Here is a 22,735-nt window from a genome sequence, read left to right as displayed (position 1 = left end):
CAGCTAGGTCCATACCAGAGGCTACTGCATGGCGCTGCAGAATGCTGTGGTAGCTGTTTTGGTTCAGGGTGCCTCTCACTCTGTACGAGTCACCGACCCTGGATCCAGCAAAAAGCCCCAGACCATCACACTTCCTCCTCCGTGGTTTTTTTTTTTTTTTTTTTTTTGTGGATAATTTAATTTTTAATTTTTTAAAATATAAAACAAAAACAAACTACAAACAAACAAAAACAAACAGGCTCAGATGCGTTACAGAAAAAACAATTAATTCAGACAAACATGCACTTCACAAAACACCACAGGATAGAGTACCAAAAGCTGGAGTTGATAAGAGTTTACAAATCTGGGTCCAGTTTAGCCCAATCTGGTCCTTGCAAAGTGTTCCAAGAAGGGGTTCCAGACATTCAGAAGAGAATCTTTTGAGTCTTTGCTGAACTTTTCCATTTGTATTATGGACATCATGTCTGTTACCCACAACTGAAAGAAAGGAGGAGTGGGGGACTTCCATTCCCTCAGGATTAACCTCTTGGCAGCAATCAAACCTAGTTCCAATGGCCGCTGCACTGTAACTGGGAGTAGCTCTGACGCTGGAGAACATCCAAAAATTACAAGCTCAAGTTCAGGCTGTAGAGGTTTCATACATGCCTTGGAATACTAGTCAAATATTTTAAACCAAAAGTCTGTTAATGAGAGACAAGACCAAAGTAATGGAACAACGTACCTTCTGCCAATCTACACCTGTCACACATTGTGGAGATAGAAGGATACATCTTATGCAGTCTGATCTTAGAGTAGTGTAATTGGTGGAGGATTTTAAATTGAATTAATTGGTGTCTACTCTTCAGGGAGCAAGAATGGATTTTAGACAGACACTTACTCCACATAGATTCAGACACCTTCATCCCCGATTCATTCTCCCAAGCCTGCCTAATCCCAGCAGTATGCACCATGATAGAATCACCAAATAACTGTACAATTTTTGTGATGTCTGGTATCAGGTTGGCTCTTGAGTATTTCGTAGATGCCATGTTCCGACGGTAGAGTTGCAAACTCTTTAAACTTGGATTGGACATATCGCCTGACCTGCAAATACCTATAAAAATGTGAATGTGGCAGATTTATATTTCCCTTTTAGTTGGCCAAAAGGAGAGAATTTGTTATCAATATACATATCCTTAATAGACACTAAACCCTTTTCTCTCCAGCCGTGATAAATGTTATCTTGCCAAGGAGGCATAAAATCGTGATTAAAACATATTGGTGTCTGTACAGAAGTGTCTGGCAGTGCTAAAAAAACTTCTAACCTGATTCAAAATTCTAATGGTTTGTTTTAATACAAAACCCAGACATTTATAAGAATCTAACTTTCCAAGCTTGGTGAATAACATAGGAAACACAGGGAAGAATTGTTCACTGATACAGCTTCCATTCTAATCCACAATAGGGGGGTCGATGCCTGGTAATCCAGGGAGTCCTGCTGCCAGAACACTAACGCTCTGATATTAGCAGCCCAGTAGTAGTGTTTAAAAATTGGCAGGCCAAGCCCTCCGTCTCTCCGGATTTCTGCAAATGCACTTTAGAGATTCTGGCCCTTTTGCCATTCCAAATATGGGACTGAATGATTGAGTCCAGATCTTTGAAAAAGGCCACTGTATGATAAATGGGAAGATTTTTGAAACAAATATAAAAATTTGGGGAGAGAAATCATCTTGATTGAATTGATGCATCCAATCATTGACAAAGGCAGTGTTTTCCAATATTCAATGCTTTGCTTTAGCCCTGACACATACTCAGTGAAATTCAATTTAAATAATAATTTGGGATCTCTAGGTATGGTCAAGCCAAGGTAGGGTAGAGGATTCTTAACTACTTTAAATGGATCTTGCAGCATAAGTTCTGGCGAGCTATTATTGGAAAGAGGCATAAACTCACTCTTTGATTAGTTGATGTTATATCCTGATAGTTTACCGAAAGATGTGATCGAGCTGAGGAGCAAAGGAACTGATTGTTCAGCACATTGGTTCTGTGTAAATCAATTTCACCCAAGAAATGAAAGATTCACCAAATCCAAATCTGTGCAGTGACTCAAACATGTAAGGCCACTCGACCTGATGAAAAGCTTTATGTGCATCCAGGGCCAAAACAGAGGCTTACAATTTTTATAGTCGGAATAAATTATATTGAGTAATCGCCTAATGTCGAAAAAGGAAAGTCTACCAGGGATGAACCCCGTCTGGTCAGGATGAATAATAGATGCCAAATGTTTATTCAATCTAGTAGCCAAGATTTTTGTAATTTTCTTACTACTAAAATTTTGAAGCACTATCAGCCTAAAATTAGCAGGGTTAGTCCCATCTCTTCACTTTTTCAAATGGAGAGCAATATTGGTTTTGCACAAAGTTTTAGGCAATTTTCCTTCATTTTTTGAGTTGCGCAGCATCCTAAGCACAAGTGGTGCAAGAATGTCGCAAAATGTCTTATAGAACTCTGAACCGAAACCGTCGGGTCTCACTGTTTTACCATTAGGGAATGAATTTATAGCCTGGACAACCTCCTGAAGAGTAAACTCAGAATCGAGATAATCCCGGTCAGAGTTCATGAGTTTAGGCAGTGGGAGAGAGTTGAAGAAACAATTAAGATCGGATTGCAAGACATTATGCTTAAGAGAATATAAATCACTATAGACCTCACTGAAACAACAGTTTATATTAATAAGGTTAGTTAGCAGAGTTCCTGTTTTAGATTTGATGCCGCATATTGCTCTTGAACACCCTTAAGCTGTCGTGCTAGCAACGCACCAGGTTTATCCCCAAACTCTAAATGCGTTTGTCGCAAATTCCAGAGTAAATTGCTGACTAGGCCACTCATAATGCCATTATTTTCATATTTTAATTTCAGTATCTCTTTATAATCCATACATGATTTAGAGGTTTGATACATTCTTTCCAGGACAGGAAAGCTATTGATTTCCGACAGACGTTTCTCTCTTTCTCTTTTAAGAGCTGAAGTGTAAGAAGTTATCTCACCCCTCAAAACAGTCTTCAGTGCTTCCCATAAAGTAGAATCAGATACCTCACCATTTTCATTTAATTCTATATAACTCTTCAATTTACAGGTTATATTTTTAACAAAATTGTCATCCTTAAAAAGATTAGCATTAAGTTGCCAAGAATAAACCTGTTTTGGATGTAAAAGGTCTGATGATATTGTTAAAGGACTATGGTCAAAGATTAATATATTATGATCAATGTTCCCTCTAAGCTGTGCGCGTGCACAATTGCACACTGCTGGCACGGCCTCTGTGCACAGAAAATCTGCGTTGCGCACAAAAAAAAATTTAACCTGAATTGAAATTAAAATGAATACTTTAACAATTCTGTTCTGCAGTGTTAATCAGTAAGTGACTGGCTGCTCCCGTATGGGATTAGAACGATGCCACCTTATCCCATAGTCCAGCCAATGATGCGATTCACATTCGTATATACGCAGCTAATCAACGTCGTTGACAGGCTATGACAGCGTCCTTATGTGCCGACACCGGTGTTTTAGCTTGCAAAGCGTCGTGGCTGATGTGGAGTGAAGCCACGTTAATGACAACGTGTACAACCATTGGAGATGTGAACAGGACAGACGGAACAACTGACGGGAAAAGTGTGGACTTTATACCAGTTTTTAAATTGTGTTGATAGGCCACGTAAAACCAGAGTTATGATAAAAATATCTGCAATGTTTGGTTTTCTTCCTGAATACTATCGTTGCTTATATTTACTGCGGGAAGAAATGGTAAAAACGGCGTTTTATAAGGAAAACACTCGAAAGCACTCTCCACCTGTGAGCAAAAACAAAACCAAAAAAACCCCCACCCTTTCCTATTGGTCGAAAAATGTACCATGTGGACCAATCAAAAAATGATATGGCAACATGGCATTTAGTTGTTTAGGAAGGAGGAAGTTTTAGGAGTGACGGCGTGTTTTGATATGTGAGAGATTTGCGACGTTTAGCGCAAATCTTGTGTAGTTAGTGTGTAGTTAGTGTGTAGTGTAGTCAATAGTTTTGTTGTGTGTGTCAGAACAATGAGGCGACTGCTGAATGTTACAGGTGTTACAGGACTGATACATCTCCTGTTGTCAGGCCTGCAGGTATCAGGCTGTTGTTCTCCTTTATCTCATAGTGGACAGAAATTATTTTTTGGAGTGGCACAAATAATTTGTGTGGCATCAGATTTGATGCAGAACAGCTGATTGTTCTGTAAATAGTTTGAAATGTTTATTTTAAAAAACGTAAACAGCTGCAAAAAACTTTGTTTGCATAACTCTTACTTTTTTGAAGAAGTAACTATATAATTAAATTGCCCAACATTGGTCATTATATACTGTATTTTGCAGACAGAGAGTTACAGGACTCTCTCCCAGACCACAGACTCATATTCACAATATAAGTCAGAGCTTTATAAAAAAAAAAAAAATATATATATATATATATATATATATATATATATATATATATATATATATATATATATATATATATATACATATATATACATATATGAAACACCCATCTCGCCCCTGCGGGCGGTTTATCATTCAAGCTCGGGTCCTCTACCAGAGGCCTGGGAGCTTGAGGGTCCTGCGCAGTATCTTAGCTGTTCCCAGGACTGCGCTCTTCTGGACAGAGATCTCCGATGTTGTTCCCTGCTGGAGCCACTCGCCTAGCTTGGGAGTCACCGCACCTAGTGCTCCGATTACCACAGGGACCACCGTTACCTTCACCCTCCACATCCTCTCGAGCTCTTCTCTGAGCCCTTGGTATTTCTCCAGCTTCTCGTGTTCCTTCTTTCTGATGTTGCTGTCATTCGGAACCGCTACATCTATCACTACGGCAGTCTTCTTCTGTTTGTCTACCACCACTATGTCCGATTGGTTAGCCACCACCATTTTGTCCGTCTGTATCTGGAAGTCCCACAGGATCTTAGCCCGGTCATTCTCCACCACCCTTGGGGGCGTCTCCCATTTTGACCTCGGGACTTCCAGGCCATACTCGGCAAAGATGTTTCTGTATACTATGCCGGCCACTTGGTTATGGCACTCCATGTATTCCCTGTCTGCTAGCATCTTGCACCCTGCTGTTATGTGCTGGATTGTCTCAGGGGCATCTTTACACAGCCTGCACCTGGGGTCTTGCCTGGTGTGACAGACCCCAGCCTCTATGGATCTTGTGCTCAGTGCTTGTTCCTGTGCTGCCATGATTAGTGCCTCTGTGCTGTCTTTCAGTCCAGCTTTGTCCAGCCACTGGTAGGATTTCTGGATATCAGCCACCTCCTCTATCTGCCGGTGGTACATACTGTGCAGGGACCTGTCCTTCCATGATGGTTCCTCGCCTTCCTCCTCTTTCTTGGGTTTCTGCTGCCTGAGGTATTCACTGAGCACGCTGTCAGTTGGGGCCATCTTCGTGATGTATTCGTGGATGTTTCTTGTCTCATCCTGGACTGTGGTGCTGACACTCACCAGTCCCCGGCCTCCTTCCTTCCGCTTAGCGTACAGCCTCAGGGTGCTGGACTTGGGGTGAAACCCTCCATGCATGGTCAGGAGCTTTCTTGTCTTTATGTCAGTGGCTTCTATCTCCTCCTTTGGGCAGCCTATTACCCCAGCAGGGTACCTGATCACGGGCAGGGCGTAGGTGTTGATGGCCCGGATCTTGTTCTTACCGTTCAGCTGACTCCTCAGGACTTGCCTGACCCTCTGCAGGTACTTGGTGGTTGCAGCTTTCCTAGCGGCCTCTTCATGGTTCCCATTTGCCTGCGGGATCCCCAGGTACTTGTAGCTGTCCTCTATGTCTGCAATGTTGCCTTCTGGTAGTTCAATCCCCTCAGTTCTGACTACCTTCCCTATCTTTGTTACCATCCGACTACACTTCTCCAGTCCGAACGACATTCCAATGCCATTGCTGTATAGCCTGGTAGTGTGGATCAGTGAATCGATGTCTCGTTCACTCTTGGCATACAGCTTGATGTCATCCATGTACAGGAGGTGGCTGACAACCGCTCCGTTTCGTAGTCGGTATCCGTAGCCAGTCTTGTTAATGATCTCACTGAGGGGGTTCAGGCCTATGCAGAACAGCAGTGGGGACAGAGCATCTCCTTGGTAAATCCCACACTTGATGGTGACTTGTGCTATGGGCTTGGAGTTGGCCTCTAGTGTTGTACGCCACATCCCCATTGAGTTCCTGATGAAGGCTCTTAGGGTCCTGTTGATCTTGTACAATTCTAGGTATTCCAGTATCCAGCTGTGGGGCATTGAGTCATAGGCCTTCTTGTAATCAATCCAGGCTGTGCACAGGTTGGTCAGTCTGGTCTTGCAGTCTCGGCTGACTGTTCTGTCTACCAGTATCTGGTGTTTTGCGCCTCTGGTATTCTTGCCAATCCCTTTCTGTGCCCCGCTCATATATTGACCCATGTGCCTGTTCATCTTAGCCGATATGATGCCTGACAGGAGTTTCCATGTAGTACTGAGGCAGGTTATTGGTCGGTAGTTGGATGGGACCGGTCCCTTCTTGGGGTCCTTGGGGATCAGGACCGTCTGGCCTTCGGTTAGCCATTCCGGGTGTCTCTCGTTAACTAGCAGCTGGTTCATTTGTGCTGCCAGACACTCGTGGAGTGCAGTCAGCTTCTTCAGCCAGTAGGCGTGAACCATGTCGGGCCCTGGTGCTGTCCAACTCTTCATACTGGAGACCCTTTCTTGGATGTCTGCCACTGTGATGGTTACTGGACCCTGTTCAGGGAGGTCGCTATGGTCTGCCCTCAGATCCACTAGCCACTGAGCATTGCCGTTATGGGTTGTGTCCTTCTCCCATATGCTCTTCCAGTATTGCTCCGTCGACTCCGTCTTCTTTGTCTCGCCTTTCTGCAACTCCGTTAGTTGGCTAACCTCCCTCCGTGCTACTTTGATCTTGCCCTCTAGCCTCCTTCTCCATGGAGGGTACTGCCCCTTGTGGCTGTTCAACTTGTAGCCAAGCATCTCACTGATCACTGCTGCCATAGTGTAGATCAGCTTGTTAGTGTCGGTAATCGTGGTTGTAGGTATCATCCGTAGTGCTGCATTAACATCATCTAGCAGACCTTCTGAGGGTACTTCACGTAATCTTGGTAACCGGCTACGGGGGATCCAGATTTCAAGCTTGGCCATGATCCTATCTTTCAGGTCAGTTCCTCTTGCACTCAACGATCCTTCTCCTATCGCACTTGGGGCTATGTACCCAATCTCGGGTGGGGGTGATGATATCTGCCCCCTGACCTGGTGTACTGACTCCTCCTTGCCGTAGCATTTATGTTGTACCTCGTCAATCTCTAGCTGTGAGAGCAGTCCCTTCTTTCAAATGTTGGAACACTGAGCTACTAGTTGTTTCGCCGTCATTGTGGACGTTGGGTATCGAAGAATCCATAGGTCCCTCATCCTATTCATGTAACCCCTTCTGCCAGGGTTACTTGCGTGGTAGCATTCCAACAACGCCCTGTTTTCGTCTCTTGCCCACCGATGCCTTCTTGTTCCAGTAGCCCACTTGTCGTCAGGGTGCCCTGGTTCCTCAACACCTGACGCGGACCTTGTTGATCCGGGCGACGTCCGAGCCGGCATGCCTTCATATTTATCTGTCTCGCTCATGTCTGCGGTAGGCTGGCTTAGCATAACGATATATATATATATACACAGGGTGGGCCATTTTTATGGATACACCGTAATAAAATGGAAATGGTTGGTGATATTAAAGTCCTGTTTGTGGCACATTAGTATATGTGAGGGGGAAACTCCTCAAGATGGGTGGTGACCATGGTGGCCATTTAGAAGTTGGCCATCTTGGATACAACTTTTGTTTTTTCAATAGGAAGAGGGCCATGTGACACATCAAACTTATTGGTAATGTCACAAAAAAACAGTTAAGGTCTCCAGCCACTATTATATTAGAATCGTTGTTATTAGTGATGGGATTTCCGGCTCTTTTTAGAGAACCGGCTCTTTCGGCTCAACTCACTAAAAAGAGCCGGCTCTCTCGGTTTCCAACCAGCTCTTCAGGTTGTTTTGTTGCTTTAATTAATTTATTACTAACAACAATATAAAATTATGCAGAATAGGAATTACTAATGTAAAAAAAACAAAACAAAAAAAACACGTGGTTTGATTTATATATGTTTATATATAAATATATACTGTGGCCCCTAGAGACAAAGCACGTACAAACTCCAAAACACATTTCTAGCATTAACTGAACTTCCAAAACAGAGCTACCTAGATCACATAAATTACACAATTGAAAGCATATGTGTATTGTTTGTGTATTTATACACAAGCACTCATATATATTCAAATAATTTTAAAAAAATGTTCATTTACCTGTTACTACCACACGCCAAATCCGGTCGTTGGTACTTCCTGGCTTGTAAATATACTCATATATTTATTCACTCCACATAAAATGTAATAAATAAATCATATAATACAAAAACCAACTATTTACATTTCAACTTTAACTATTTAAATTTTCAGCTTTTTCCTTTTAAACAAAGTTAAAGTGAAACAACACAAAACACTGCAAACCACAACACAATTAAATATAAATTAAAATATGAAAACAAAAAGAAGATGCACATTCTCTGTCATATGGGCCTGCATGAATAAACTTTCTGAATCCTTTATCATCTGCAACTGAAAATAGTTGTGGATGATTACTATACCTTTCTAATGTGACGTTGTTGTCCCTGGCTCTCTCTCTCTCCCTCCCGCTCTGTTCCTGTGCTACTGTGAGTGTAACTACCGCCCCTCCACCCTCTTCCCAGCGCAAAGCACATGGCTCGTGTGTGGAGTGAAGCAGAAAAAAAGTGCGAGAGAGAGAGGGTGAGAGAGAGAGAAAAAACCCCACGGCTCCCAATAAGGAGCCGGCTCGCGTCGTTCACTTCAAAGAGCTGGCTCTCAGAGCAGTTTCATTCGCGACCGACAAATCACTAGTTGTTATCTGGGAGCAGATCAAAGACTCTCTTAAAGAAACTCGGTTCATCTGTGTTTGGACCATATATATTCAAAAGTGTTAATGGGTGAGAATTTATGGTACCAGAGACCAATTATATATCTACCTAAGGGATCGCTAACCACAGAAGTGATCTGAAATGGGACATTCTTCCCGAATAACATTGCGACACCATGCGCATGCGAAGTGAATGGTGACTGATATATCTGAGATACCCAGTTGCACTTTAATCTATGTTGTGTGTCTTTTTTAATATGAGTCTCTTGCAAAAAGATAATATCTGCAGATAGGGATTTTAAATGCTTAAAAACTGTTCCCCTTTTCATAGGACTACCCAGCCCCTTCACGTTCCATGAGATCAACTGCAGGTTTCTCCCCTCTGCCTTCACACCACACTGGACATCAGCCATTATAGATATAAATGATCAAATTCAGCGGTTTAATCCTGCATAACATAAACAAATAGAATACACGCATCTGAGCCACAAAACAAAACAATACCCCAGCGCCTATCACCTGCCCACCCCGCTTCTCCCGAAAATGACATGCATCTATCCCCTAGTAAACCAAACCGAGGCTGCTGGGCAAATTGTGAACCTCACTTAAAGGAATCACAATGCCCTCCACCGCAACCAACCACTTACTTAACTAATATAATTATATATATAACTATGACACATTACCAGATGATCTTACTGAACTATGCGCTTTCTGGAAAAGCTGATCGGCGCCAGTTTGTATGCAAACTGTGGATTGACAGTTAGCATAAAGATGAAGAAAACAAAACATTTTTAAAAAAGTCAGAAATTAGGAGCAACACAGTGCAGTCTGTTTGATAGTCCACAGCATGATGCACAACACAAACTAAAAGCTCGCTCACCTTATTAGACAAAAAGAGAGAAAGAAAAAAGAAGATAAGTTACTCCTTCTCTGTAGCACTATATTTCTAACGCTGGCGAGCCACCTCTGCTTGTTCTGGATCATTGAAAACCTCCAGAACATCCTCATCTTTCCAGTGCAAACACAGCTTCGCTGGGTACCATAGCTGGAATTTAATTCCATCTTCTCTCAGGGCTTGCATCACATTCCGGAAGGAACGGTGCTAACTCATTACTTCGCTGGTGTAGCCTGGGAAGATCAGAACTTTATTCCCCTTGTACTCCATCGGTTGCATCCTGGCGAGGCATAGCATAAGCTCTTTCATCTGAAAGTGATGTATTCGGGCGATGATGGTACGCGGTTTCTCTCCCGCTGCCAGCCTAGGCCATAGGGATCGATGAGCCTGGTCGACCTTAAGTGGATGTGGGAAGTGTTGCTTACCAAATAATTCGGGGATGAGGTTGGAAATAAACTCCTTCGGCCTCCCTATCTTCTGAGCCCTCTTTAATGCCAACAATTTTTATATTAAGTCTCCGAGTACAGGCCTCCAAGTCCAATAGTTTGGGTTGAATCTGATTTACAAGCTTTGCCAGGTCCTTGCATTTGGCTTCAAGCGTTCCCATTCGCTATTCCCGGGGCGTTGACCGCTAATTTCCTGACCTTCCATGTGGTTCTGTAAGTCAGTCTGTACGGATAGCACCAACTGGAACTTGGCCTCAAAAGCATCAAACTGCTCATCAAGTTTTTCCAGGATTGATTCAGATATTATCTTACATATTTCCTGGCATATCTTATACATTTCAGTCTTGTCATCCAGAGTGACAACGTTAGGCTCAGTCAAAGCCCTGCTGGTGCAACTATCATTAGCATCAAGCTCGATGCTCGACCATCTGTCGATGGTCTTATTCTTGCCTAGGTTCGAGGCTTTCTTTGGCGGTGACATTTCAGATATGCAGGGCAACGATTAAGCCAAAGGTACAAGTCGATTATTTCAGCTCCTGAATGGTTTTATCGTGGTATCTTGTGTTTTGTGGAAACTGGGGTGTTTCTGAGTGTCTTTGATGGTGAAGGAAACTGGACTCACTGACACCTTGACTTTCTTTGCAGTTTCTCTGTAGGACAGACCGACATTTATAAGTGTTATGATCGTCTGTCTTCTACTGTTAATCGCCTTTTTCCACTAATGCTCACGAGGGTACATCAGTGTGCTCCAACACTGCTTTTATGCAGACAGAGGGGGCTGGAAGTAATCCAGAGAAGTTGGAACACCTGTAGGAATTAGTAGCACCAGCTTTCAAGGCTGGATCAACCTCCATTGTTGCAGAACAGATTTAAATTGTTAAAACCATGTTGTGTTCCTTGAAAAAGGCCATTTTTCTGAAATGTACATTCTTTTTTAGTGTTGGGCAACCTTACCTTTTTTTAACCTCTGGCAGTTCAACACTTACCTTTGTACCATTTCAAGGTATTCATTGGATTTGAACGACTTGAATTGCAATAAATAACTGGAAGAATTAGAGTGTTCTAAGTCTTCTGACCAGTAGTGTATACTTTCAACTTTCTTGTTCTGTAACTGGTTAATTAATAGAAAAATTCCACAACAGTCTGAATTATTGCAATTCAAACTAATACAATCAGTTTGTGTAAAAAGTGAGAAAAAGTAACTGCTATTATAACCAATACAGCCATAAATTGAAACTATCATTTTGGGATTCGTCTATTTGAAGTTTTTATTTCATGCAGAAACATTGATGGATCAGAACGGCAGTCCTACAGGTATACAGGTTTGTGAGGGTGCTGGGGAGCATCTCCCTCACTAAGTGATGTACGCACTCACAGTTTCTGATAAGAAGTTTTGATTTTGTTATGCTTTTGTTTTGAAGTCCATTAACCTCTCTCTCTCTCTTTCCCTTGAAGTCAACTTCCTGAAGGCCTTAGTCATGGAGTGCACACATGATTATGGCCTAATGATGTTCACCTGAAAGGAGTTTTCCAATCACCCACTGATAATGGGTTGAACCATCTGATGAGAGCTGAGGGGGTAGTGGGTTGAATTTTCAGTTTGATTTGATTTAGTTAGTTGGGATATTGTTTAGCTGGGGGGTGTTTGGTAATCAGATATTTGTGAGGTGTGTCAAAATAACTGCAATGTTTCATTGTATAGGTTTTGTAGTTGGGCTTTGTCGGGGTGGGAAGGCCTTTTTACATTTTTATTGGTGATGGTATGACCAGCATCTATTTAAGGAGGGGTTTGTTGAGAGGCTCAGGGTAGTTATTTCTAGATGTGTTGCTGGTGAGCATGACAAAACCTCTGTACCACAAAAAAAGAGAAAATATATTCAAAGCTTTGAAAACCATTGAAGGCTCGTGTGGTTGCTTTTTCCATTTGGTCCCCTTCACATTGCCGTGCCACCGTTACAAGGTTATACATATATTTCAGTGATTCTGGTAATGAGAATTGAAACGATGAAATGAATGATTGTATAACACGCAGCAATTATATTTATATATTGAATAAAACTGTAAAAGTAAAGTTTTTTGTCATGGGTAGTTATCATGTTCAAAGAAATATTCTAGGCATTGTCTACCTGATTTCATTGGGCGTCTCCTCTTCTTCATTTTTTTCCATGTCCTTTTTGCAGAATACCAACCAGATGATGAGTAAGATAAGCAGAATGGCGAAGGACACACCAACCACTACACCTGCTACCACACCAATTCCCTTCACATCTACCAAAAATAACAAAAAACATTGATGTAAGACACACTATTATGTTATTGCTACAACCACCAATGCATCAAATTCACCATTGCTATTTTTCAGTTGCATGCAAGTTTCAATAAAATACTTGTCTCCCCATCTTTATCATTTTCAGAAACCTATATAACACACCCCAGTATTAAAAAGCTAAAGCCAGATTAAAAAAAACCTCATTTATCCCATTAGCTATTATATATTATAGCTGCTTCTATAAAATAATTGAACCTTGAAAATCAGTACATTTTAAATTGTACTTATAATTGCAAAATAAAATTGTTTTAAATAATGCTATTCCAGAAGTTCCAAGTTGTCGACTATAGTATTGTGCGAAAGTCTTGAGTCACCACTTTTTATTTTTCTTGAAAAGTTGGAAATATGTTCAGTGATTTACTGAAGTATGTGCAAATATAAATGCAAATACTTATTCTAAGGGGTGGTTGTGGCTCAGGAGGAAGAGTGCATTGTCTACCAATTGGAAAGTTTGTAGTTTGTTAAAGGCCTGCCACTTCTTTTGTCTTCCACTTGTCCAGTTTCCCTCAAATTATTTTAAAGACACACGGCACGCCATATTGAGCTGTAACAGATTGTTGGCTCTTTTTAAATCACCTTGTTGTTGATTCAAGGTGTGTTTTGCACCAGGCTGCTAGTAACAAGGTGTCTAAAGATTCAATTTAAAATGGGTTCTTTGACAAATTGTTTGGCTGGCACTGGTTCATCCCTTGAGTAGGGTGCATTTTTTTATACTTGAATGATTCAAGCATAAAACACAAAGGCTCAAAAAACTATTAAACAGATATGCTCTCTTCCATTTGCACAATATCTAAAATTAGAAAAATCCAGTCTTAAAATGATGCTAAAAATCCTGTTCATCCAGTTAGATCTTCTAGACTGGATTACTCTAGTTCATTATTATCAGGTTGTTCTAAAAACTGACTGAAAAGCCGTCACTTGATCTAAAATGCTGCAGCAGGAGTACTGACAGTGACTAGAAAGAGAGGGCAGATTTCTCCTATATTGTCTGATGAGCTTGGAAAAGAAAGAAACTGGACTTTTTAAAGTTTCTTGAAGACACTTCACCTCTCATCTGAAAGCTTCTTCAGTTCTAAAACCAAATGGTGGAAAGTCTCAGATATTTAAACTCTAGTGGGGGTTGTCCATTAAGAAGGTCGTTGAACCACTATTGATGATGTGCCTTGTCACATGAGCCAAGATGTTAAAAAAGCTGTAAGTCATTAACAGCAGAGTTCATCAGCAGAACAAACCTTCCCTCACCCTATCATGTGACCCATTGAGATCAACTGACGCAAGATGTGAGTAGGGCTTGAGGCACCTTGGGAAGGGATCTCAAAACTGCATTGTAGGTGGCAAGCAGTTGGTGTGATAAGCCACCTCCTCTGTTGAAAGATGGCTGTTCACAGTGGACATAGTGGACATAGAAGGCCTCTTTTCACTATTTTTATTACAAATTATATCAGTAAGGAAGCTGACTAAATATTAACTGATAATTTATGGCAAAGGGGTGGGATTAAATAAGTGTTTACTTCTTCCCACTCCCTTTCAACATGTAAATTAATCAGAACGATAGCTATATTGACATGTATTGATTTTTTTTTTTGTATAGTATTTTTTCTCTCTCTTATTTTCTTTTCTAAATGTATCTGTATGTTGTTTACATGTTTGAAATAAATTACCAATCAATCAATCAATCTTTCACTTCTCTCTCAAACTATCTGTCTTCTCTGTATAAAATGTGAACACTGACATCCTTGAAAGAGTGATCTTTATCCTTTAGATCGGGGTGTCCAAATCCAGGCCTCGAGGGCCAATGTCCTGCAGGTTTTAGATCTCACCCTGGATCAACACTCCTGAATCAAATGATTAGTTCAATTCCAGGCCTCTGGAGAACTTCAAGACATGTTGAGGAGGTCATTTAAATCAGCTGTGTTGGATCAAGGACACATCTAAAACGTGCAGGACACCGGCCCTCGAGGTCTGGAATTGGACACCCCTGCTTTAGATGCATGTGTACAGCTGAGTCTTTTCCTGTTGAGGTGGCTCTTGTATGTTGTGGCATGCATTTATGGAGTGGCTGCTTGGTTTCTCCAATGCAGAAGTCTGAGCACTCACACACTGCACTGCACAGGAAACACTATGTTGTTTTTTCCTTGGGATGAACCAGTTTTTGTCCGATTAAGGAGACTATCAACAGGTTAAGGAGACCATCACTTCATTATTGATTCTCAAAAATGACGTGCTGTACAGAACCAGTACTAAACATGAGCTGTGCCTACTAACTAAAGAAGCTAAGGGCACTCAATGAACACCTGGCAGCACAAATAACTGGGCTGCTTACAACCTTTTCTCACTTGGACTTGTTAATACAGAGCAGAACAAACCTGATCTTGAAGGAGTATGACAATTACCTGCCTCTCTACAACAAAGAAGCCCCTCTCAGGCTTCATAGCCACCAAGCTGAGTAGACATGTGAGTCAACTGTACTCAGACGTGAGTACAGTTCAGAATGACACTAGAAATAACGACAGAAGACCAAAACACCAGCTCCTGATTGATGGAAGAGTAGACTAGAATTCTAAGACCAACCTGCGCACTGCCTAAAATCACCACAAGAAACACTTTAACTCACAGGTATAGGAATGCTTGGCACTATACAAGGCTTAAAGTACACTAGTAATGTTCCTTAGGAACTCAGTGCACTGGAAGACAATACTGGAGACCAGAGATGGGCAGTAACACATAATCCAATTACTTTTTAATGTAAGGGATTGCTATTGCAGAAAGGTAATTAGATTACTGTTACTTTCCCATAAGCACGCTGTGTTAGTGCATTACTAAACCATGATTTTGTATGGGAGAGCATCTCATGACAATGACGTAAGAGAGTGTGACGTCCATGGTACCAACAGACACATGTGTAGATCAACAATAGAAAACATGGAGCGCGGGATAGAGCAGCACCATGCAGCATTTAATGCTGGGAAATACTGACATTACTTTGAGTTTGACTCTTTAAAAAGTGACTAAGTAACTAATTACTTTATTCAAATAACTTGAACAACACTGCTGGAGACCAACTCCAGGCTACTGCACAAGCCACTGTCAAGCGTGTAATAGACGTAGGACAAATATGTCCCACAGATGACAGTGCTGACTCAAAGTCAGAGGGAGTACTGGGAGAGAAGTTTATGTCCTATTCCAGAACATTTCCCATGACAATTTGGCCACTGAGGGTTTTTATTATGTTCAAATCAAAAGAGCTGCATTGCTAGTGGTATGAGGAAAAGAATGGATTGGTACAGCGGATCCGGGAAAGTACTGACAAGCGCTTAAGTTGTTCCACGTTTTCTCACAACATTCATATTCACAATGGATGAAATTCATTTTTTACCTCAAATATCTACACACAATATCTCATGATGAAAAAGGGAAAATATAACATGTACATAAGTATTCACAGCCTTTGCACCTATAAAAAGGCTATGAATACTTATTGAAAAGACTTAAAAACTTTTGAGGCCTCAAGTGGAGGATTTTTGACCCCCCCCCCCATTTCCTGTTTCTGCCCATAGTTATTCCCTCATTGTCTTCAGTTGTGTTTTGATCCCTGTCTGCTCCAGTAATGCCAAATGTCCTTGGGCAAGATACCAACCCCATGTTGCTCTCCGAAGTAGGATTTAGATAGAAAGCATTTACATAGAAAGAGCATAGAAAAGCACTGTATAAGAATAAGTCCATTTGCATTACATTAAAGTTTGAGGGAGGCTTTGTCACACCAAAGCCCTAGCCAATCTAAATTTAAACCACTAATGCAAGGTGATAGGGTGAACCAGTGCACCACCTTTCCACTCAGAATCAACAAAAAAACACTATCATATGTGGAGTCTAGTGTTAATTGATGGATCTGATCAATAATGAGTGTAGAAAGCCCCTCCAAGTGTGAGTTTACAATGCAATGTATTATTTTGAACTATAGACAAAAGACTGTCTTCCTATCCACTTCAGCAGATTTCATCCATATTTTTGCTAAAAGAAAAATGATCAGTGATTTTAGGAAAATAACTTAGATTCTACTTAAGAAGCAGTGAACTTAAGGTTGAGAAGCACAGACAGACCACAAATTTTGAGAGATGTTGTGATCTGCGATTTAAAAGAATGTCACTTTCACCTACAGTTTCACTATAGCACTTCAGGCAGTGTGTATGAAAATAATTTGCAGATGAGCTCTACAATGACATGAAGAGGGGAAAAGCATTTTATTCTGCAAATCAAAAGCAACAATTTTTAACTTATTCAGTGTTCAAAAAAAGTTCTTCACTCACAGTGTATCTTGACTTCCACTGTGCAGCTCTCTTCTCCCACATCATTGCTGGCTGTGCATTTGTAGAGTCCGGTTTGTTCCTTGGTCAAATTCCTCAGTGCCACAATCTCTGGGGTTTTGAAATCTGATGTACCAAGAATGAAAAGACAGCATCTAAGAGTGCACTACCGTTTTATGGTGTTGTTTGAAAAAGAGTTGATTTCTATTGAAATAAATGTACCTAAAGATGAGTTAACATAAAGAAATAGCCATAGCCATTGTACAAATCTTTGCTGTTTTTAAAAAGTAAATACTTGTGACAGATTATTTATGCAAGCTAAATGTACTTGGAAAAGATAAAAGGAGAACAGAATAACTTAGATTATTCAGAAGTCTTCATTTCTTTAAGAGCTGAAACATGACTATGTAGTAAAACGAGTATGTAATCGGTTCTGTTTGTTTGTCTTTATGTTAGCATGCACAGCATCTGGTGTTCACAGTTTAGCATTTTTCAGATTTTGTATCATGGTGAATTTTTTGAAAATTGGTTGAAGGTCAATAACACCAAATGTGAAAATCATTAAACACTTTATATTACCTGCAATTTTTTATAGATCATCTTCAAATTCCAGAACAATACACTTGACCTTGGGGGACATAAGTACCAAGGTTGGATAAACAAAGGTCAAAGTTGACCAGATCGAGATATATATATTGTGGGCATGGAGAGAGCTGCACAACACACTTTTTATTTTTTCATTATGATGCCCTACCACATCACAAAGATGTGTGTTTTTTGTTCTTTTTTGCTTCGTTTCAAGGTTTAAATTTTTGTTTTAAAAAGCCCTAGGTACATCTGACAGACTTACCTATCAGTGTCAGTGGAGGCAGCTTGTCTACATATTTGCCTTCGTCCAGTACTTTTTCCCATTTGTAATGGATAGGATCAGAGCCATCAGCGGACTTGCAGCTCATCTTAACATCACTGCCTTCCAAGAATTTGCCCTCCATCCAGCACTGTGGCTTAGATGGCTTCACTGTGGACAGACAGTCAGACAGACACACAGACATTCTCAAAATGCTGTTGAGTCATGTGGTGGGGTGTGGTTTGTGGCTCAGCTGAAGGGGAGGGGTGGAGCAGAGGGTTCAGGGTGCGGAGTCAGCCTCAGGTGTGAGGCTGACTCATACCTGAGCTTCATCATCTAGTCATGCCTCCTCGATAAAATATGTGCTGGGACCTGAGGTGGGACCTAGGGCTACAAGCAGGGTAGATGAAAAGTTGTCCAGTTAAAAACAGTGCAAATAAAAACGTGTGCAACTGCAAACGCTGTTGGCGGGTACATCATTTACACAGTGGTGCCAAAACCCAGCGCCTCCACTGGCAGAACCAAGACCGGCCCAGCCAGTGGAGGCGCTGGCCTGGATGGTGGCTGAGCTGGCGGGTATGCAGCAGGAGCAGGAGGTGGTGTTTAGCCACCAGTTGGAACAACTGCAGGACCAATCTGAGCACTGGATGGCGCTTTTGGGAAGTCTGGTAGCTTGGGCTGGCCCCTGCCAGTGTCCCTCTACTGTACGGGGGAGGGAGACGACCCCCCACGCCTTACTGGAGGTCTTTCGGGCCATGGCGGTGGTGTACCATTGGTTGGAGGAGGAGTAAGTGCTGATTCTGCTCCCGCTGCTGTCTGACAAAGCCCATGCAGTGGCTCTCAGCCTGCCCGCATCTGAGCAGCAGCTTCGCAGATGTCCAACAGGGCCTTGCACCACAGGACTATCGCTGGCGGTTCTGGGAGGGTCAGATGGGGCCGGAGGACTAGCCTTTCCCCTACGCTAGGCAACTCAGCGAGGCTGTGGCTGTAACCCAGGCCCACTCAAGGGGAGGCTCGCATCATGGAGCAGGAGATCCTGGAACTGTTCATTGCGGGCTGCCCATGGAGACCACAGGATGGATCTGCTGCCATCGCACAGGCAGCTTGAGCGCAACCGTAACCCTGACTGAAGGATTCCTCGATTTATCTCTGCACAACTGGGGGAGGCGGCAGGGCAGCCCCCTATGCCACCTAGTAGCTGGCCTGTTCCAGCTCCAAGAAGGAGGCTCCGGGATGCTTCACCACCGCGGCTTGCAGCCTCGGAAGAGCAGCTGCATCTAAACACTCACTCGCTTCCCCCTGCTCTCTCCACAGGTTCCGGCTCTAACAGGCACTGCACCTAACCTGCCGGGAGCCACACAAGTGCCGGGGCAGTCATGTTGGAGGTGCGGTTGGCTGGGGCATGTCAGATGGAGGGGGGACTGGTGTTCCATGTCGCCAGCCCTCCAACAACTTCCCTCAGTCTGAGAGGGACGTACAATGTGCCAGTAAGGTGCCAAGGGGGTATACATGAGGCCTTGGTGGACAGACTCTGCTTGCAGACTCTGGTTCACTAAATCCTGATTCGACCCAGGGCATTGTTGGAGGCAGAGTGGGTGGAGGTTAGATGTGTGCATGGGGATATTCACGAACATGCCATTGTGCAGCTGCAAATTCAATACAAGATACAAGGGCAAAAAGCATAGAGTAAAGGCTGCAGTCAGCTCGTGCCTGACACATCCCTTAATTCTGGGAACAAATTGGCCGGGGTTTAATAACCTGTTGGAGCAGTGTGCGGGCATGCGTTTACAACGTTTAGCAGCGTGTAGTGTCTGTGCTGCACTCAGTGGTGATGCAGGGTTGTCCAACTCTGGGGAGGAGGAGATGGCAGGGCCTTCTCGTGAGGCCCCGCCGGCTCCAGTAATTCACTCCATGGAAGATTTTCCACTAGAACAGTCATGTGACGGCACACTATGCTCAGCCTTTGACTAAATTATACGAATTGATGGTCACATGGTGCACTGCGAAGCAGCGTGGACCTACCTGCATTTTGTATTACTGAAAATTACTGAGTCGCTGCAAAATGCTGCATTGCAACAGCATTTTGCAGAGATGTTCTCCTCCCTGCCTGGCTGTACTTCACTCATTGAACACCATTTCGAAACTGTCCACTGTCTCTCTGCAAGTCCCAGCTGCTACAGAAACTGTGCCCACTTGACCTCTTAGAGGTTTAAAAGAACTTAAAACACCTGAGTTTCCTAATCATACTCATACAGTAAAAACATCGAAACTACAATATTTTCTTTAGATGCAGAAAAAGCGTTTGACAGAGTTAACTGGAAATTTCTATTTGCAACTCTACACAAATTTGGTTTTGGAACCTCTTTCATTAACTGGTTAAAAATATTATACAATTCCCCAACAGCTTGTGTCAAAACAAATGACCAAACATCCTCCAGCTTCTGTCTCCTGAAGGGCACCAGGCAGGGGTGCCCACTCTCCCCTTCACTGTTTGCAATTTTTATCGAACCACTAGCAGCAGCAATTAGACAGAATACAGTAATTAAGGGCATAAAATGCAAGAACGTGGAACATAAAATCAGCCTTTATGCGGATGATGTGTTACTTTTTCTCCAAAACTCACAAACCAACCTCTCTGGGGTAATTGCATTGATAAACTCTTTTGCAAGAATATCAGATTACTCAATTAACTGGTCAAAATCTACAGTCCTTCCGATTAATTGCTCCTTCCATAATTCTTCTTCTACACCACTGCAATCTGAAAATATAAAATATTTAGGTATTAATGTTCATCCCAAGCTTGCAGATCTAACTAAATTAAACCATATCCCACTTTTAAAGAAAGTAGAAGGCGATCTGGCTAGATGGAAATGTCTACCCATATCACTCATGGGAAGTAAGTAAGTAAGTAAGTAAAGTTTATTTATATAGCACCTTTCACAGACATATGTCACAAAGTGCTTTACAAGGTAAAAATATAATACAGTCATAAAATAAAATATGGAAGGGTTGCCGCTATAAAATATGATGGTCTTACCAAAAATAAATTATTTATTCTCAATGATCCCAACTAAACCGCCGCAAGATTGGTTCAGATCTCTAGATTCATATATGTCCAAATTCCTTTGGAAAAATAAGCCCCCACGTATAAGCTTAAAAACACTACAACAGACCAAGAATAAAGGAGGATTAGAACTACCTAACTTTCAGTACTACTTCTTAGCCAACAGGCTTCAATTTATCTCAGGATGGCTAAAACATACCTTCTTAGACGAACCTTGGCTAGATGCAGAACAAGCACTTTGCAATAATCTAGAGATTTCAGACCTACAATTTATCAGCTCAAACATCCAACGACATGAATGCTTCAAAAGCGTCAACATCAGCTCTTCTCTGACAGCATGGTGGGAGTTTCTAAAATTGACGGAGTCTTCATTAATCCCATGCAAACGTACACCTATCTGGAACAATCCTGAAATATTACAAAACAATAATATGATAAACTTTCCAGATTGGAGTGGTAAAGGAATCAAATATTTAGAACATATATTAGAAGGAACAGAATTTATTCCATTTGACAGACTAGTTACACAATATGGGATCAACAAGAAAAGATTTTTAGAATATCAACAAATTAAATCCATAGTAAAAAAGAAATTTAAACCCGATCAAGTTGAACTACAAACACCACCAAGTGTGGTACAATTTCTTACTCTTAAAACCCCAAAATTACTATCCAAAATATACAGAATGCTTTCTAAAACAGATGAATCAATATCACTTCCTATTGCAAAATGGGAAGCGGATTTATCAGTTAACTTAGACCAAAACTTCTGGTCTCAGATATGCTTAAAAACCTTTCATTTAATTAGAAATCCCAGTCTTCAATTAATTCAATACAAAATACTACATAGAGTACACAATACATGAAATGTAACATTCCAACTTCCCCTTTAGTATGTTTGTTGGGCAGCTTAGATAATGTCACTACAGAAAAGAATATAGCCCATATGGTTTCCACTGCCCTATGCATAGCCAAGAAAACAATCCTCATGAACTGGAAAAATAAAAATAATCTTAATTCTAACCAATGTAGAAATTATCTATTAGATTACATTAGTCTTAATGCAGCCTCTGCCACCACATCAGATCAATTGCTCTTGGCTCCTTTGATCAGCTCCATCACCTAGTGGGGGTGGGGGGTCATAGTTTGGTCCCACCTTCACTGTTGTGATTGGTGTGGGGGTAGGGACAGGCTTGGGGCGTCGGAGGATTCTCCAGAAGCGTCCTCCTTGGAGGGCTCAACCCGGGGTAGCGGTCATGGCCTGTGAAGGGCTCTGTTGGCTCTTAGGTGACGGTTTCCTCGTGGCTGCGTGCAGCGGGGTTGGGGGAGGGTCTGTGCTGACAGACGTGGGTTACTGACCTGGTAACCTGGCTACCCCTGGGTGGGTCCGGGGCGGCCGTGGGGTTCTGGGGGTGCTCCGTCTCCGGGCTGGGGCCCTGGCTGGGCCTTGGGGGCTTGGGTCCTGGTCGGTGTTACATCTTGCAGGAGGTCTCCTCTCTCCAGGAACTAACTCTGCAGGTGGGGGAGAGATATAGGAGAGGTGGAGGAAGAACTCAGCCTGGGTGTCTATTGTCTTGTGTAGTCTGGAAGATGAGTGGATGATGGGGTGGGTGCAGTTTTCTCTGTGGTGGGGTCGGGTGGGCTGTCCCGGGCTCTGTGGAGCCGGGCGGCGCTGCTGAACTGGGCCCCAGTCCGGATGGGCTTGGGCCCCCTTGCCCTGGTGGGTTGCAGAGTATGGGGGTGCCTACTGGGGTCAGCGGGGGAGCTGGCCCCAGGGAGGGGTCACTTGCCCCTCCCTGGGGCCAGGGAGGGGCAAGTGGCCCAGCCAGGGCCCC

General features: G+C 42.5%; 1 pseudogene; it reads right to left on the bottom strand.

Moving 5' to 3' along the window:
• LOC134637767 (CXADR-like membrane protein) overlaps nucleotides 1-22,735 on the bottom strand; it is a 110,440-nt pseudogene that overhangs the window by 1,961 nt on the left and 85,744 nt on the right.

Source organism: Pelmatolapia mariae, linkage group LG10_11 (assembly GCF_036321145.2).
Source record: "Pelmatolapia mariae isolate MD_Pm_ZW linkage group LG10_11, Pm_UMD_F_2, whole genome shotgun sequence".
NCBI lineage: Eukaryota > Metazoa > Chordata > Actinopteri > Cichliformes > Cichlidae > Pelmatolapia > Pelmatolapia mariae.
This window is presented reverse-complemented; position numbering and strand designations above follow the sequence as displayed.